The sequence below is a fragment of the Mauremys mutica genome, chromosome 7 (assembly GCF_020497125.1).
Source record: "Mauremys mutica isolate MM-2020 ecotype Southern chromosome 7, ASM2049712v1, whole genome shotgun sequence".
Classification (NCBI taxonomy): Eukaryota; Metazoa; Chordata; order Testudines; family Geoemydidae; genus Mauremys; species Mauremys mutica.
This window is the reverse complement of record NC_059078.1, coordinates 28,147,176-28,167,149: the sequence shown is the minus strand read 5'-3', so window position 1 is coordinate 28,167,149 and position 19,974 is coordinate 28,147,176. Positions and strand designations below refer to the sequence as shown.

Sequence of the window (19,974 nt, the reverse complement as noted above, 5' to 3'; positions counted from 1 at the left end):
GCTCTGCACTTATGCACCCCCAACCACACTTTTCACCTACTGATTCAACAAGTCTGTTTATTGTTTCTCTCCCCGCCACATCTGCAATACTAAGATGTCACTGGTGTTCCTTACATGTAGCTATGATTGGAATTCTGCACCATAGGTAAGCATATAACTTTGGGTATTTTCATTGTTCTTCATGTTAAGATTCCCTACTGCTCTTCCTTTGTGTTGTTGGGATCATCTTCCCAGATTGCTTCTCTATGGCTTCTACTATATGAAGTTTAATAAAAAATAAAATTTTCAGTTTGTACAGGGTGATTAACACCATACACAAAGGTTCTTCCTTATGCTTACTTGGTTAGTCCTCCATTTCAAAGTATATCTTTAAACAGTATTTAGAATTGCAAGGAAGAAGTCTGGAATAGAATGTAAGAAATATTAAACCAAATCGCTTATTAAAGAAAGTGCTATTTTGCTAATTTACTAAAATAGCTCTAATAGAGATACTGCCAATTTGTGGCCAGATTTTCAAAAGTATTTTAGTATCAGAGTGGTAGCCGTGTTAGTTTGTACCCACAAAAACAATGAGGAGTCCAGTGGCACCTTAAAGGCTAACAGATTTATTTGGGCTTAAGCTTTCGTGGGTAAAAAAACCTCACTTCTTCAGATGTATGGATTGAAAATTATAGCTACAAGGATAAATATACTGGCACATAAAGAGAAGGGAGTTACCTTACAAGTGGAGAATCAGTGATGACAACGCCAGTTCAGTTAGGGTGGATGTGGTCCACTCCCAATAATCAATGAGGTTTCAATATCAGGAGAGGGAAAATTGCTTTTGTAGGGAGCCAGCCACTCCCAGTCCATCTGGATTTCAACAATTTCCACCCCACCATCAACCTCAGCCTGGACTAGTCCACACAAGAGATCCACTTCCTGGACACTACAGTGCAAATAAGTGATGGCCACATAAACACCACCCTATACTGGAAACCTAATGACAGCTATACTTACTTACATGCCTCCCGCTTCCATCCAGGACACATCACACAATCCATTGTCTACAGCCAAGACCTAAGATACAACTGCATTTGCTCCAATCCCTCAGACAGAGAGAAACACCTATTGATCTTTATCAAGCATTTTTAAAACTACAATACCCACCTGGGGAAGTGAGGAAACAGATTAACAGACCGAGACAGGTACCCAGAAGTCACCTATTACAGGACAGGCCCAACCAGGAAAACAACAGAATACCACTGGCCATCACGTACAGCCCCCAGCTAAAACCTCTCCAGCACATCATCAATGATCAACAACCTATCCTGGAAAACTATCCCTTCCTCTCACTGACCTTGGGAGGCAGGCCAGTCCTCACTTACAGACAGCCCCCCAAACTGCAGCAAATACTCACCAGCGACTACACACCACACCACAGAAACCACTAACCCAAGAACCAATCCCTGCAACAAACCCTGTTGCCTACTCTGTCCCCATATCTATCTAGCAACGCCATCATAGGACCCAATCACATCAGGCACACCATCAGGGACTCATTCACCTGCACATCTACTAATGTGATATATGCCATCATGTGCCAGCAATGCCCCCCTGCCATGTACATTGGCCAAACCGAACAGTCTCTACGTAAAAGAATAAATGGACACAAATCAGACATCAGGAATGGGAACGTACAAAAGCCAGTAGGAGAACACTGCAATCTCCCTGGACATTCAATATCAGATTTAGAAGTAGCCATTCTTCAACAACAAAAACTTCAAAAACAGACTTCAAAGAGAAACTGCAGAGCTACAATTCATTTGCAAACTTAACACCATTAATTTGGCCTTGAATAGGGATTGGGAGTGGCTGGCTCACTACAAAAACAATTTTCCCTCTCTTGGTATTGACACCTCCGCATCAATTATTGGGAGTGGACCACATCCACCCTAACTGAATTGGCCTTGTTATCACTGATTCGCCACTTGCAAGGTAACTCCCTTCTCGTTATGTGCCAGAATACTTATGCTTGTATCTGTAATTTTCACTCCATGCATCTGAAGAAGTGTTTTTTTTACCCACGAAAGCTTATGCCCAAATAAATCTGTTAGTCTTTAAGGTGACACTGGACTCCTAATTTGTTTTTCAAGTATTTTAGGTGTCTAAAGATGCAAATAAATGCCTAATCAGATTATGAACTTTTGAAAATTCAACTAGGTAACTACACCTCTACCTCGATATAACGCAATCCGATACAAGACGAATTTGGATATAACATGGTAAAGCAGTGCTCCGGGGGGGGGGGGGGGGTGTGCACACTCCAGTGGATCAAAGCAAGTTCGATATAACGCTGTTTCACCTATAACCCGATAAGATTTTTTGGCTCCTGAGGACAGCATTATATTGAGGTAGAGGTGTACCTATACCTTTTGAAAATCTGGCCCTTGGCTCTTAAAATCAAATTTTGTTTAACAAGTAATAAGTAGGTCTTAACAAAACCTAATGCAAATTGCATTGTTTTGGGGTTTGTTTGGACTTAACAGATTCAGCAAATGAATAAAATATAACATTTTAAACCCTTGCTGTGGTGAGCCCAGCCACAGCAGCATGGTGGTGCAGTTTAAGAGTCAGAAAGTAAAATGGTCTGTATGTTCAAGTGAAAGTGCCTGGGCTAGTTTCGTGATCTGTGGTAATTGTGCAGAGTAAGCCAACCTCATGAGGAGTGAAAGTAAACAAAGAATATTGAAAACAACAACAGTAATACACTTACGGGTTTGGATTTTAATACATGTGGCCTGGTTTTCAGAGCTGATGAGCACCTGTGCGGAGGGGGGAAAGAAATCAGGCCAATGATTTTCAGCCTTACAAAAACTCCTTTAAATACAATCCCCAAAATGACTCTCAGTCCTGCACCACTACAGAAGTGCCAGTCATAGCTTAATATTTTTTCAACCAGTTTCTTCTTTACATGGATAACAGAAAGGGGCGTTTTGTCATGCCAGGCATCATCACTCCTATTAAAAGTAATCTCTCCCCATGAAGTGAGCACCATCTAGTCATCAAAGAACTCCAAACGGGAAACTTACCACATGCAAAACAGATTGAGCCTAAGGCTCCTTACCTCCACCACTGCTTGTTAAATATAATAGCAGCGTCCACCGGTATGGCTATAATTAAGCAATTGTGAATGAACCCTGTTTTGCAAGGGGTTAAGAACTCATTTGCACAAACATACTCTAGGAGATAACAAGGTATGAGGTGGGAGGACCTTTTATTATGATTCTCTCATTTTTAAGCGTCACAAAGGAAAATAATTAGCGAAGGCAGTCTATGCTGATATAATCCGAAATCCTGTTGATATTTTTTTTGTTTGTTTGTTTTTAAATATTGAGAAAGTAATCACAGATACATGCTCATTTGTTTTGGAAGTACTAAAATCAATCTAAAATCAGCCAAGATATTAAAAGGTTGGAAGAAGTGGGTCAAGAATTTCCTTCTTCTCATTCTCAATAATCCACATGCTTATGATATTACAACCATGTAACTATGAGTATTAAAACTTAAACAGAAATTAATTAACAATACTATTTAATACTGATAGATAAATGTTAAACATCTCAACAATTTAAATTTGGAAAAGTACCTGAGAGTCCAGATAGGTAAGGAGCAGAGTGCTTACTAGAAAGTCACAAGCTGAGAAGGATCCCAGGCAAAACAGATCAAATTATTCATCACAATAAGAGTCACTGATAAAAATCTAATCTTTCCAAGACTAAATATATCAGTAAATGTCAGTTTCACCATACACATACAAACCAACAAAAAAAGTATTTCCATTGATGATAATCTACATTCACAGATGGGCAAAGAAAGAAAAAATGCTGCTTGAGAACTTAAGAGTTTGATTTAAGGATATTTACTTCATTATATTTTGATGCGAGGTTGACAATTTGTTTTAATGGTTATAAAGCTTCAAGTTTTTGAATCTCAACATTCACTGTCATTAAATAATTATCTGACTCTTCCCAATAATCTCTCGCAACTGTGAAAATTTAAATTGATTTAAAAAATGAAAAAAATGCTTAAAAATTAACAGATAGTATCCATCAAAATTATAAAAAGAATTAAAACTGAATTCTGCCACGTCTAGATATTTTTAGCCCTTTTTTGGTTTATGAACCAATCTGGATTTCTGCAAGGTTTTCTAGATTCCACAAATTTCAGCTCATGAGATGTTCTTGAGCTATTTGGGTGTACATCAGCTATTTGCTATCCATTGTTTACGGTAGTTGATCGGTCACCCAAGTGCAAAAATGCCCTTGTACACTGAGTATTTGTCTAAAGAACAGCCATTCCCCACACATGCAAAAAAAAAACAAAAACATTTGAGCAAAGTTCACATGTAAGAGGGGGCACAAATGCACATAAAAATGTATCAGCTCTAACCAAAGCTATGCTGGGTGCCAGCAGAAGAGGAGTACTTTTTAACCTCAATGAAGATTCAAGTTAGATTGATGGGTAAGGCTACATGCCAGTTTTAAATTTTTCCCAATGCCAATTTGCTCATCCCTAGACAATAGCATATGTAGGCCCAGATTTTCAAAACCACCTAGGGGTTCAGAATACCCAGTTTCCACTAACCTTAACCAGGGTTTTGGGCATCCTCTAGGCAGGTTTGAAAATAATCTCAGATTAAAAATATCAACTACCTACTTGTGCTTCCACAAATGCTAATAACTTGCAGTTAATGAAACAGAGGATGATGAATGACTGAACATGTAATAAGGTCAGCATTTATTACAAGTTCTAATATTGCACGATTCTGAGTCAGTGAGTTCTTCACTTGCATTGTATACAGAGTTGTTTTGAAAATGAAGGTGCAAATAACAGACCTTTCCAACCTTACAGTTTTCTGCAATCCCAAAGATGCACACAGATAAATTATGCTCTGCTTCTTCATGTTTAAATTTCCAGCTAAAGAGGATGGATGGTAGGGGGAACACCAACAAAAAAAAAGAGAGAGAGAATTGCACTTCAAGGAAAGAGCTATGACCAAACAGGGTCATCTAGAGTAACTGCACTATTCAGACAGCGTGCGCACACATACACAGCTAAATCACTGGTGTGCACCATTTAATCTAGAGCACAGAGCTGAATCAATGCTAGATAAAGTTAGAGTGCTGCTGTTGGGGGTGCTTGCAACTGTGTTCATAGCCTGGCTGCTGGTGATGTCACGATCACCAGTGATTCAAGAAGCAGCTACAAAAAAATTAGACAAAGAAATGAGCAATTCTGCTTAACATAGGAGCCCAAAGAAATATTTTTTTGGTTTGAAACCTCTGAGAAATATGCAGTTCCAGTGATTTACTTTCACACTGGAAAACAGGAAGCACAGGCTTCCTTTGTATTCATATGCCCCCCATGTGAATTTTCAAATAGAACTCATGCAAGTGAGGAGGAAACAGCAGGGTCATGTGACATTACAGACTAGCTGGTAACTATGTTTTACATCTCCTGGTCAAGAATGCTTTTCCAACTCTCCAGTTACAGCAGTCACTTCCTATTTAATAGCTCAAAGACTGAAAAAATAAAAACCAATATAACACACCTTGTTTCCACCAAAAACACGTAAACACCATGTAATGCTGTTGAGCAAGATATTCTGTGCAACAAGGCTCAGTTGCACCCACAAAGACTACCATGTGTCCAGCCCCGACATTTATTCCTGGTGACAATGAGCAAAATAATTTGTTCATCAAAACAAAGCAACAGCTTCATTCTTCCCTTCCTCTTCATTTTAACAAGTCTCACATGCTGTTAAGGTATTAGAATAACCAAAAAAATTATAATTCACATGCTGTGGAGGCAGAGACCCTGTTGCTATTAAAATACTAATTTGTTCTGAATTGCAGATCAATATTAAAAGCACTACTGACACTTCATTTTTTTTAAATATGCAAGTCAGCAGCATTTCAATGGCGGTTACCTTAAATTGAGACTTTCCAGATTACTCAAATCATCTTGTTTCCTGTAACACTGCAGACACTTTGCCCAACAGGGTTTTCGCTAGCCAGCTCTGTATTTAAAAAAATAAGATCTATACCGGTACTTTTCTTATGAGCTCCCCATATACCAATTATCCCTAAAACATGGAGCTTCTCTCTCAATGCCTTAATTTGATGCAATCTATTTTGCTACTGTAAACACAAAGGAGCAATTGCCAGGACAATACTGGTTGTAAAGGCAAAGCTGATGCAATGTGAGGTCATCTGTCACAGATAATGTCCAGACTGTGCTCTCTGCACACAGGAAGCCTGTAATAGAAGCCTAGATTGTCTGCAGTGAGCTCAATATCCCGATTTAGCGTGGAGGCAGCCCCTCTGCTGTTCCACATCCTCCTCCTGACAATGCAGTGAAATGGCAGGGATCCAAATGGATTACATCAAGGCATTAAAGCTTATTGTTGTCTTACATATTCTACCTTAGCCATAAGGAAACAAGGTTGCCGGCAATGAAAATAGGTTAGAGTAGGAAGGAGAATGTAAATTAAGAGTAAGTAGGTGAGGAGTGGATAGAACTGCCAAGGTAGGTGGCAAAAAATAAATACATTTTTAAAATGTTGATGGGTGAGGGAGTCGCAAAGGACCAAGTCAAAGGGAACTTGTTAGGAAGTACTGAACTTCTGTTTGGAAGGATAATAAAAGAGATGAGTACCACAGTCATAGGAGACTAATAGCAATGACCAAAATGTTAGAATACAAGGATCTTCATATCATCACTGCAATCTTAAAACCCAATGGCTGAGCTGGAAAGGGATGACAGCCACCAATTGGAGCCCAGAGAAAGAAATGATTACAAATACCAGTCACTAACATATGGCAGCTCCTTGCTAGAAACTACAAGGTTAGATGAGAGAAGGAAATGCGTTACCCAGAGCATGCCATGCCTACTACTCAAAGATCATTCTAGGTTGGAAGGACTTAAGCATGGAGGTGACTCTCTAAACTTAAGTATTATAAAACAAAGAATAGTTGGGCTAATGAAAGAGCATCACACTCTTTGGCCTCATCTTCACTGATAAAAAAAGAAATGCTCTTTACCTTGGGGTAACTAGTGCATGGGAGTTTTCCTGAGGTAAAAACACAGTGAAGACAAGGCATTTCACTTTTAGTGTGAGGTAAACTCGCGGAGATCAACACTGATATAGCACTGATCTCGGCAAGTTTACCACACAATAAAGACGAGGCCTTTGTACTAAGCTCGACAGCAGAGGACAATGGGGAAACTTATTTCACTGGGGGTCTCAAAGGAAGTCAGCGTGGCCTTACCATTCGCTTCTGGTTTTACACAGATGCAACTCCACTGATTTCACTGGAGTCACTCGGGATTTAAACTAAAGCAGATTCAGGCCCAATAAATCTGTATACACTACCAAGATGACCTGTTGCTGACAACAGTTTTCAGCAGCGGTTCCAATGGATGTGATGTGGACAACAGCTTAGCTACTAGCCATTTCTATCAGGACTGCTGGTAGCTAGGTGGGAAACTCTGGCTCCTCCCTCACTTAAGCATGCCCAGAAATGCAATGTAGCTTCTGCAGTCTGGGAAGAAGGGACAGGGCTCAGATGGTAGACAACAGAGAGTTCTGAAAGAATAAGGTGTGATATAGCAAACCCTGAAGAGGCTGTGCAGTATATCTAGGAGTAGCTACTGCTTTAAGAAGACTGAAGAATTACTAATGTAGTCCAAGCTCTGCAAAAAAATAAGCCAAGGAAGACATGAGAGAGAGCCTCTCCTCAACTCCAGGAAAATTGTTTTAAGCTTTCCCCCTGTAAAGAGAGCCCCACTTGAGTGGATCCCAGTACCCACACAAAGCCCCACTGATTTCAATAGGGGTATGCTTGAGTTGTTTTCTTTGCAGGATCAGTCCTAAGTCCTAAAGTCCTAACCAGGGATAGAATAGTACACCCCTTAGGGTCAAATCTACACAGCTTCCAAGGCCTTGTCTACACTGGCAAGTTTCTGCGCAGTAAAGCAGTTTTCTGCGGTATAACTTCTGAGGTGTACACACTGCTAAGCCACTTATTGCACAGAAACTGAGTTGTCGCAATGCTGTTAAAAAAACATCCCGATGAGAGGCGTACAGCTTTCTGCACCGCGGCTACAGCGCCGCCAGGGTAGACATCTGCTCGATAACAGTGCTGCAATTGGCCTCCAGGAGGTGTCCCACAATGCCTGTTTTCACCTCTCTGGTCATCAGTTTGAAATCTACTGCCCTGCCCTCAGCTGACCAACCATGAGTCCCACCTCTTAAATTCTTTGGGAATTTTGAAAGTCCCCTTCCTGTTTGCTCAGTGACATGTGCCGTGGTCTCAGCGCATCTTTGCAGGTGACCACGCCTGCTCCACGCACCAGGCAATTCCCCGCTTGGAGCAATGCCGAGCTGCTGGACCTCATCAGCATTTGGGAAGAGGAGGCTGTCCAGTCCCAGGAATCAATACCTATGGACAGAAAGGGGCCATGACCAGGACACACTGCAGTGTAGGATCAAAGTGAAGGAACTGCGGAATACCTACCACAATGTGTGGGAGGCAAACTGCCACTCTGGTGCTGTGCCCACGAGCTGCCAGTTCTGCAAACAGCTGGACATGATACTCGGTGGTGACTCCACCTCCACTGTGAAGGCCACTGTGGATACTTCGGTGGCTCAAGTGCAGTTTAGCCCTGCTGAAGTACAGTACCTGCTGCACTGTACTCTAAAGGACAAGGTTGCATATGATACCTGGACATACAGAAATCTTTAACTGTCCTGGGACCCCACCTCCTCCCGTCCCCCTCCCTTTCCCTGTCCCCCAAAGTGCTGATGTGTTTTTTTGTTTGTCTCTCTCCTCCAGTTGTTTTTTAATAAAATAATTATTTTGGTTTGAAAGCAATCTTTATTCCATTAATTGAATGCAAACAGAGCCCTGCAAAGCAACAGGCAATTTTCTTAAACCTTCATAGTGCATCATCTGCACCAATCACAATCACCTCCTAGCATTACAAAGCACTGCACTCCCGAGCATAGCAACAAATAATAGTAGTTTTCAGCTTCAAATTGCTGCCTCAAGGCATCCCTGATCCTTATGGTCCCGCGCTGAACCCCTCTAATAGCCCTGGTCTTTGGCTGTTCAAATTCAGCTTCCAGGCACTGAGCCTCAGCAGTCCTGCCCTGAGTGAAGCTTTCACCCTTCCCTTCACAAATATTATGGAGCGTACAGCACGCGGTTATAAGCATACGAATATTGTCATCAGCCAGATCCAGCCTCCCATATAGGCAGCGCTAGCGGGCCTTTAAACGGCCAAAAGCACACTCAACAGTCATTCTGCACTTACTCAGCCTGTTGTTGAACTGTTCCTTGCTGCTATTAAGGTGTCCCGTGTATGGCTTCATAAGCCACAGCATTAAGGGATAGGCACGGTCTCCCAGAACCACAATGGGCATTTCAACTTCCCTTATGGCGATCTTCTGGTCCGAGAAGAAAGTCTCTGCTTGCAGCTTCCTGAACAGGCCAGTATTCTGAAAGATGCGTGCATCATGCACCTTTCCGGACCAGTTTGCGTTAATGTCTGTGAAACGCCCACAGTGATCCATAAGCACCTGGAGAACCATACAGAAATAACCCTTCCCATTAATGTACTCAGTGGCTAGGTGGTCTGGTGCCAGAATTGGAATATGCGTGCCATCTACCACCCCTCCACAGTTAGGGAAGCCCATTTGTGCAGAGCCATCCACAATGTCACGCACATTGCCCAGAGTCATGGTCTTTCAAAGCAGGATGTGATTAATGGCCCCACACACTTCTGTCAACACGAGTCCAATGGTCGACTTTCCCACTCCGAACTGGTTAGTGACTAATCGGTAGCAGTCTCGAGTAGCCAGCGTCTACAGTGCAGTCACCACATGCTTCCCCAATGACAAGTCAGCTCTCATTCTCGTGTCCTTCCGCCGCAGGGCTGGGGCAAGCTCATCACACAGTCCCATGAATGTGGCTTTCCTCATCTCAAAGTTCTGCAGCCACAGCTCATCATCCCAGACATGCATGACGATGTGATCCCACCACTCAGTGCTTGGTTCCCGAGCCCAAAAGCAGCGTTGCCCTGTGGTCAGCACCTCCATGAATGCCACAAGCAATCTTGTGTCATAGTTATTATGCGTGGCAAGATCAATGTCGCACTCCTCTTGCCTTTGTAGTTCAAGGAATAACTCCACTGTCACTCGTGATGTGTTAGTGAGAGCGAGCAGCATATTGGTCAACAGTGCGGGATCCATTCCTGCAGACCGAAGAGGCACAGCATGCAGTACACAAACCCTTGAAAGATGGCACCAAATGTGGACAGAAGCACAGGGATTGCTGGGATGCGAAGCAATGAATCATGGGGCATTGGGACAGGACCCAGGATGCCCCGCAAACCTCTCCGCCTTCCCACAAGACTTAGTGGCAGAAAAGGAAGAGATGCTCTCTGGGATAGCTTCCCAGAGTGCACTGCTCCGAATAGCGCTGCAAGTGCCACAAGTGTGAACATGCTACTGCCAGGTAGCTCTCAGTGTGAACACACAACAGTGGTTTCCCTTCAGTGCTCTCTCTGAGTGGCTCTGTAACTGCCGGAGATGTAACTCTGCCAGTGTAGATACGCCCTAAGGCTTTGGCTACACTTACACTTCAAAGCGCTGCCGCGGCAGCGCTTTGAAGCGCTAAGTGTAGTCAAAGCGCCAGCGCTGGGAGAAAGCTCTCCCAGCGCTGTCCGTACTCCACCTCCCTGTGGGAAATAACGGACAGCGCTGGGAGCCGCGCTCCCAGCGCTGGGGCTTTGACCACACTGGCGCTTTGCAGCGCCGCAATTTGCAGCGCTGGAGAGGGTGTGTTTTCACACCCTGCTGCAGCGCTGCAAATTTGTAAGTGTAGCCAAGCCCTAAGAAAACAACAAAGGTGGCCTACAGAACACAGTTTGCCTCAATTTTCGAACAGCTCTAGATAAGGTCACATTAAAAGAAACAAAAAACTCTTCAGGAAGATAAACCACAAGGAGTTAGCAGCAAATTCTTGTCATGGATTAAATACTTGTTGAACAACAGGAAATGGATTCAGTGCATAGCTGCTCCTCAGAGTAGAGATAACTTAGTTGTAGGTTATCCCAGGAGCTGAACAGAGAATGGAGTTATTTAAAATGAATGATTTAGAGCAGGATCAGGACAGCAATTTATTGATTATTGTTGATGATGCCAAGCTGGTTTGGTTAGTAAAAATGTATTGGGAAGTAAGAGAAATTCCAGATGGATTTTAAATACTCGGGTGGACTAGGCAGCGTGGTGGCAGATAAAGTTTAGACTGGATAATCATAAGTTAATAAACATTAGCAAAAGGAATCTGAACTTCAGGTACATACTGAAAAGCTGGAAACTTGCAGGGCCTTCTGCTAAAAGACTTTGGAATCTGCGCAAATAACCCCAAGAGGAGTGCTGTTCAGAATGCAGTCACAGTTATTAGAAGCTAATGCAATGTTTAGTTGCATTTAAGAATGGATGAGAATACAGAATGTCATTATGACATTCTATCAATTTATTTTTTTTGGCAAACTCTCTCTCCTACTGTGCCCAGTTCTGTTGGCCTGACATTGAAATCATAGCATAGAGTAAATGGTTCCAGAGTCATGAATGATGGGATTCAAATAAAATGAAAGCAAAAATTAGGATTCCAAAGAAATGAATGGACTGAACATGAGTGAGGTATTCAGAATTCTGAAAGGCACAATAAAACCCGATAGGTCCTTTCGTGACTTTGTTCCATAACAACGTAACACTCAATAAAACTAAACGAATGAGAGAGTAAACCATAAAAAGTAGATACCACTTTATTGCGGCTTATAGTCAATCTGGAATCTACAGCTGTAGTAGGTGATCAAGTGAAATACTATGGATAGGTCTTTAAAAAGGCTGGATAATTTCAGTACTAACAACAATTGTAGATATATGCAAGCCAAGATAAAAGGGTAATCAAATCTCAAACAAACTCCACCTATAGGAATTCAAGGGAATAAGAGAACAAACAGATTCTACCTATAAGGAATCAAACACACACACAATTCACAAGGTGGTGTGTGAAGTTTTTGACATAATTTGAAAGATCCTGTATATTACTTCCAGAGGCAAGGGACCTGATTCTCTATTGCCTGGGCAGCATGTGTAATCCCTTACCTCTTGTGCTTAAGTGTCTGTAAAATGCTATTATCCAGATCTGGTAGCACTTTACACCCACTCAGCACAGGTATAGATGACTCCACGGGTTACAGGGCAGACAATCAAGTCCAAGGTGCTCAACTCAGAATCCTGACCTCATGTAGCAGGCCTTTGGTAAAGAAACAGACACTGTCCATTGAGATTAAATCAAACTAACCCTTTAAACAGTACTAATTAAAGTGACATTGCCAGATTACAAGCATCTTAAAAATACACTGAGCATTTTCATACCTGTGTAATTAATACAAGGAAGTTCTAAATAATCAAATTTACTTTTCAGTATTTATGGTTTGTTTACTTTCTGCATTTCACCAATTTTGACAATGAAAGTAGATTGGCCAGTTTCACTTTGGTTTCTGGTCAGCGTCAGTATAGCCTAGATCAGGGGTCGGCAACCTTTCAGAAGTGGTGTGCCGAATCTTCATTTATTCACTCTAATTTAAGTTTTCGCATGCCGGTAATACATTTTAATGTTTTTAGAAAGTCTCTTTCTATAAGTCTATAATATATAATTAAACTATTGTTGTATATAAAGTAAATAAGGTTTTTAAAATGTTTAAGAAGCTTCATTTAAAATTAAATTAAAATGCAGAGCCCCCTGGACCGGTGGCCAGGACCTGGGCAGTGTGAGTGCCACTGAAAATCAGCTCGCGTGCCGTCTTCGGCACACGTGCCATAGGTTGCCTACCCTGGCCTAGATGGAGATTCTATAAGGCTGGTGCATAACTGATTGGAAAACTGTTCCCAGAGAGTAGTTATTAGTGGTTCACAATCAAGCTGGAAGGGTACATCTAGTGAGGTCCCACAGGGATCGGTCCTGGATCCGATTCTGTTCAATATCTTCATAAATGTTTAGATAATGGCATACCCAGTACACTTGATACCAAGCTAGCAGGAGTTGCAATTGCTTTGTAGGATAGTATTAAAATTCAAAATGATCTGGACAAATGGGAGAAACAGTCTGAAATAAACAGGATGAAATTCAGTAAGGACAAATGCAAAGTACTCCACTTAGGAAGGAACAACCAGTTGCACACATACAAAATGGGAAATGACTATCTAGGCAGGAGTACTGCGGAAAGGGAACTGAGGGGTCATAGTGGATCACAAGCTAAATATGAGTCAACAGTGTAACACATTGCAAAGTAAACGAACATCATTCTGGGATGTATCAGCAGGAGTGTTGTAAGCAAGACAGGAGAAGTAATTAATCCACTTCACTCCATGCTGATAAGGCCTCAGCTGCAGAATTGTGTCCTGTTCTAGGTGCCATATTTCAGAAAAGATATGGACAAATCTGAGAAAGTCCAGAGGAGAGCAACAAAAAATATTAAAAGGTCTAGAAAACATGACCTATGAGGGAAGATTGAAAAAATTGGTTTTGTTTAGTCTGGAGGAGAAGACTGAAGGGGGACATCATAACTTTCAAGTACATAAAAGGTTGTTACAAGGGTGAAGAATTGTTCTCTTTAACCTCTGAGGATAGGACAAGCAGCAATGAGTTTAAATTGCAGCAAAGGCGGTTTAGGTTGGACATCAGGAAAAACTTCCCCACTGTCAGGGTAGTTAAGCACTGGAACAAATTGCCTAGAGAGGTTGTGGAATCTCCATCATTGGAGATTTTTAAGAACAGGTTAGACAAACACCTATCAAGAAGGATCTTGTTATTACTTAGTCCTGCCTTGAGTGCAGGGGACTGGACTGGATGATCTACTGAGGTCCCTTTCAGTCCTGTACTTCTCTGATTCATTTCCCTTCCTATTGTGATTTTAGAGCACTAGCACAATGCAGCAGCTTTTGATTTGCAAGCAGTTGAGGAGAATGTTTAAACTCCAGAACAGTGTTGTCACCAAACTTCACACCTACCAACATTAACAGAAGCACCATTATCAATATTTTAAAACAAAATTCTAACTTTTAGCCTAAGCTTCTTGAATATATGTGGGGCTGCCGGGTTTCCTAAATTGCTACAGTGACCTGATTTGATGTCTACTTTTCAGCAAAACAGTTTTTAAGTCAGCTGTTGAGGGGGGGGGGGGGAGGTTTAAATCTAAGGATATTTGCTGGAGATTGTTAACGTATTATCTCATACTCCAGGCTGTTCATGCAGGCACTGACTGCTTTCTGAACACTTGCCACAGATGGCAGCTGTTAATTGAAAAACTTCTTATAATTAAATTCACCCATGACTTCAGAATTCTACGAAGGATGTGTTTGTTTGCTGAATTACATGTTTAATAAGAACTGAATGCAGATTTTAGAACCATTAATTATCTTCCTAGGGTCTCTCTAAGGCTCAACAGCCTAAGGGTCACAGGTTCAAGCCCATCTGTCACCATCCCAGCATGCACCAAGCAGTTTTTATACTGTGATGGAGGTGGTTCATCTGATAAGGCATATGATCTTGGAGACTCTATGTACATTAAAAAAGGCAATTCGGATCTCTGTGTGGCAGCATTTGAGAGGTATATATAATCTCAGCATTATAGTGACTAAAATAATTTATATATGTATTCGCTCATGTTATTCTGGAGCAGAAAGCAGCAGAGAACCTCAAACATCCTTATTAGGACCAACCCTTTTTCACTTAAAGGATTTTTCTGAGATACTTCTAAAATAACAAAGGAAAGATGACTGTATTAAATTAAACCCCAATAATAAAGCAAGCTGACATATGGATTTTACAATAGCATGCAGGTTGACATATTTGGCACAGCCAATGTCTGTAAATCAGTGAGACTTTCCCCTGTACTGGTATTTCACAGGTAGTTTGGTTGGTTGGTTGGTTTGTTATGAATAAATTGTATGGAATCCTATTTATTGCTGTTTGCACCACAGAAACTGTATTTCTCCCAAGAAAACCATAAACAGAGTTCTCTCTTAGTCTGGGCGAGTGAGCAATCGAAAAGAAAAATACAAATCCCACTCAGAGATATTGAAATTAGTTGCTTCTAGGTCATTTATTAGCACCAGGTCACCCATCACTACTGCGAGCAATCAGAATCAGAGACCATCATTTTGATTGATACTACAGTAATTTTATGGTAAGTAAAAAAAGAAGTCATTGGCCTCTAATCCTAAATTTTTGAGAGAAGAGGTTTTCTTAATTAAAAACCCTGGCACAAGGGCTAGTCTCCCAAAAATAAATCTGTGACGGCTGCTCAAATCATGCTAGCATATGCATACCAGCCCCTGATTATCCCCCTAATGTTCATTTGAACATTAACACAGGAAAAGTTTAGATACATGTTACAATGAAACTGGCCCACTTAATGAAGCAAAGTACTTCAGACTTGGAGTCTGAGCCAATGTTATCCAAGGTAACCAAGATAAGGGGCTTCAGACATTATATGATTTTTCCATGTTCCAAACCAAAATGGAAAGCAGTGAAAGGAGACAGCAAATATTTCTTCTGTTTTTCTTCCCTTTATTTGGAGTTTTTGGGCTGCCATATATATTTTCAACTAAATAAAAAAGTTTAGAGCTCCATCACCAGTCAGATTATCCAGACCATTGTTGTACTACTAGATTGGACAGTGTCCCAAACAATAAGCTGTTTTTAGAAAACCAGGGATTCATCCTCTTATGTGGCATGAGGGAGGGATTTAGACTTAATTTAGCACCATTTAGAAAAGATTACCCCTTAATTGCAACAGGAGCTGGCAGACATGGGCAGCAATGAAAAGCTTTTATCCAGTAAATCTTCCAATGACTAGAGACAACTACACGGTCGGAAGCGAAGAGGCACCAAACTGAACTAACCACGAACTTGTCTGTCAGCTGAATCTGGAATCCTATCTCTGGCCCAGTGGAGAGGCCTCCTCATGTGCAAGAAAAGGTGGGGGAGGGAGGGAGGAGAAAAAAAAACACCACAATTCTTTAGGCGCAGCTGCTGGCTCTTTTGCATATTCAACATAACCCCCAGGAAAGACACAAACCCTTCATTCATCATCATGCAAATTAGAGAGACGCTGAAGGCTGGAGAAGCTGCCACCATGCACAGGGAAAGTCCACTCTTAAAAATGTTTTTAAATAAAAACACAGACCCCTTAATGGTCTATAGAGATATTATATATGGAGAAATGCTGATTATTCAGTTTTAATATCAACAGGTTAGGTAATTAGTTTGCAGACTGGCAAACAGCCTGGGGTAAAACAGAGATTTGATCATTCACCTTTATGATGCAACAGCCTGTGTACCCTACACTGGATGGGGAGGGTTCTGAGTTACTACAGAGAATTCTCAGGTGTCTGGCTGGTAGGTTTTGCCCACATGCTCACAGTCTAACTGATCCCCATATTTGGGGTCAGGAAGAAATTTCCCCTGGGTCAGATTGGCAGAAACTGGGGGATTTTCACCTTCTTCTGCAGCATAAGTCACTTGCAAGTTTAAACTAGTGTAAATATTGTTGGTTCTCTGTAACTTGAAGTCTTTAAACCATGGTTTGAGGTCTTCAGTAACTCAGCCAGAGGTTAGGGGTCTATTATAGGAGAGGATGGGGGAGATTCTGTGGCCAGCAATGTGTGAAAGATCAGACTAGATGATCACAATGGTCCCTTCAGGCCTTAAAGTCTATGAGTCTAATCTGCAAAGGCCTGAACTCAGGGTGATGTCTCTTTCTCAAACCAGATGACATGCAGTGTCATGCTCCATGAATTTTATGGCACTATTTGCACTGTTCCAGTGACAGGCAGAGGCCATAAGGCTACCCTAAATGGGCAGCAAGGAATTCGCTCAGCCTGATCTTTTCCAACCCCTGCCAGATATAGGGGGCGTTGTCAAAGTACTGCTGGGCTCCAGTGATCCCCAACTGCCTAGAAGGCCTTTACAAGTCTGTATAATTTGAAGAAACCCAGAGACTGTTCCAAGGCCTCATCTATACACCAGTTTACTTACATTGTTTTTTAAAACATATTTGATTAAATTGGTGTAAACCCCTGTGTGGTTTACCTGTGCCCAGGCAACAAGCTAAAGTCAAAATAAGCCTGATCTAAACTGAATTTAGAATGTCCCACAGATTGTTGTACTGGTTTAATTAATCAAAACAATTTAACTTCTGTGTTTAGACAAAGCCTTACATCAGGGGCTGAACTACCTTCTCTTCCATCCACCCGCACCCCGCTGGCAGCTTCAGGGATTGGGGGAATGCAAAGATGGTGTTACAGCTAATCTTGGTTCATCAAAAGCAGCAAAGAGTCTTGTGGCATCTTATAGACAAACAGACGTTTTGGAGCATGAGCTTTCGTGGGTGAATACCCACTTCGTCGGATGCTCTATAAGATGCCACAAGACTCTTTGCTGCTTTTACAGATCCAGACTAACACGGCTACCCCTCTGACACTTGGTTCATCAAGGTGACTAGGAGCTGGGTGAGGGGAAATTGGGACTGTTTGAAACTGGGAACCAGTGGGGCAGAAGGAGGTGGGAGGGAGACAGATCTGATGAGGAGAAGCAGCAAAGAATCCTGTGGCACCTTATAGACTAACAGACGTTTTGCAGCATGAGCTTTCGTGGGTGAATACCCACTTCTTCGGATGCAAGACTTGCATCCGATGAAGTGGGTATTCACCCACGAAAGCTCATGCTGCAAAACGTCTGTTAGTCTATAAGGTGCCACAGGATTCTTTGCTGCTTTTACAGATCCAGACTAACACGGCTACCCCTCTGATACCTGATGAGGAGACTGAGTGTGGAGGGGACAGGACTGGTACTGGCTAGGCAAGGAGACTGGAACAAGAAGGAGTTAGGGGAGAGGAGAGATAGATACACTCAGAGATGGGATGAGAAGCCTGGAGTGGAGATGGGAAGACTGGGCCTGGGAGCCATTGGGATGGGGAATGTGGGTAGAGATGAGGTGGACGAGTGGGGGAGAGACAGATCAGAGAATGAGCAGGGAGGGGGTGACTGGGAATGGCTAAGCAAGGAGAATGGGACTGGGACAAGAAGCATGAAAAGCAGAGAGACTAGGACTGGGTAGGTGAGAAGGCAGGCACTGGAGTGAGGAAACATGGGTGGGTAAAAGAGAAAGGACTAAAAGAGGGACAGGATGGAGGGTGATGAGGCAGAAGAGTCTGTGCCCACTAAAGCACACTCTCCTCTAGCGCCTGGAGTGGAACCCAACATTCCTGAGACTCAATTTCTCTACTGTTGCCAAATATCCTCTACCGTCACCAACTTACTGGCACAGTGTCTCTCTCATCCCCTTCTGGTGCTGGTCTACATAGAACCTTACAACCTACTGCTGCTATTTGCTCCTAGGACGATCCCTAGGGTAAAGAACAAACATTTATAGCCTGGACCAAACATGTGGCGAGTGTCCACACCAGCCTTAACAAACGTATTAACTACTTTGAGTTAGTCAGCAATCAACTCGAGGTACAAAAGTCTACTGAAGACATACCCTCAACCCTTCTCTCCACTCGGAAAAAAATGTTTAAATCCTTGTGTAGAGGTGGCAAGTTGTAGGTTTAACAAATATTAGTTAGATAAGATTAACCCTAGACTCCCCTCCAAGTCTCACCTCAACCAGCTAACACGTGTTAAAGCAACTTGCCTCATCTACACTAAGATTTTAACACATTAAAATACTTGTTTTTTTAACCCTAGCGTAGACATACATGCATGTGTGCACGTGCACATAGACACATACACAGTCCATGTCTACATTCACTGGTAGCGGTTAAACCATTTTCCTAATTAACTTTTCTTAAGCATTTCAGTTTACCTTTAATATTAGACCTATGCAATAACTAGTCCCTACAAAGAGTTTATAGAATGCATTATTTGAATAAGACACTTGCGTTTTGTTATGTATAGGGATAGTAATAATACTTTGTTCATTTACATATTCAGACTGCTTTACAAACAAACATATCAATGCACAGTACCTCTTTGTTGGTATATTAATGCAAAGAGGCTGTCTTTTTGCTCTTTCCTCCCAGGCCTGAGTATGTAGGAATTGCTTGTATGCAGGTGGTAGAGCTATCGCGACACAGCCAAGCCGTGATGGCCAGCTCAGATGACCGCTACAGAGCTACTTTTGGAGAAGAGCGATGAAGCTTTATTAACTTTTCTATAGCTCTGGAGTCAGGAAGGGAAACGTATCCATATAGTTTCAACAGGAGTAAGATGCATAACTCCACTCTTGCCATTCAAATATAAAAATGAAGTATAAATGCTATAAGCAAGAGCAGAATAGAGCCCCAAAGTAGGTCGAAGGACATACATGAGCAGATTTAAAAAAAAAAAAAAAAAGGTATGAGGAAGCAATACTTTTTGCCTATATAAGGGCTGATCTCATATTCACAGCTGGAATCTGAGCAAAGCTGTAGGCACTGCTGTATCTATTATTACACTGTTAGTGGATGCCATTTTCATGCCCTTCTCAGCATTGTGAGAGGTTCTCTGGTGCAGTAAAGACAGACTTGGGGAAGGGGGAGAGAGGAATTTCTAGCTGTCCCTATATCCATTGCTCACATGTTCCCTTGCTGTAACACTTCCACCATTAAATCGTTTTTTCAGCCTGATAACATCTTTGTAAGAAATACAAATCAAGGAGATTTATCTCCAGTCCTGAAATTTCACAAACCTCAACACTACAGCAGGATAAGAGGCATGCAATATCATCATGCTATACTGCAGTGTCATAGAGAGCAGGATCAAGATCTAAGCTATTTTTAAAGCTGTCTGATAAAAGACAATGAGAAGAGTT

At 41.9% G+C, this 19,974-nt stretch overlaps 1 protein-coding gene across 3 annotated transcripts in view; it reads right to left on the bottom strand.

Annotated features, from left to right (window-relative positions):
* Positions 1 to 19,974, bottom strand: part of BICD2 (BICD cargo adaptor 2) — a 156,263-nt gene that overhangs the window by 101,344 nt on the left and 34,945 nt on the right. The gene's annotated exons all lie outside the window — the stretch shown is intronic.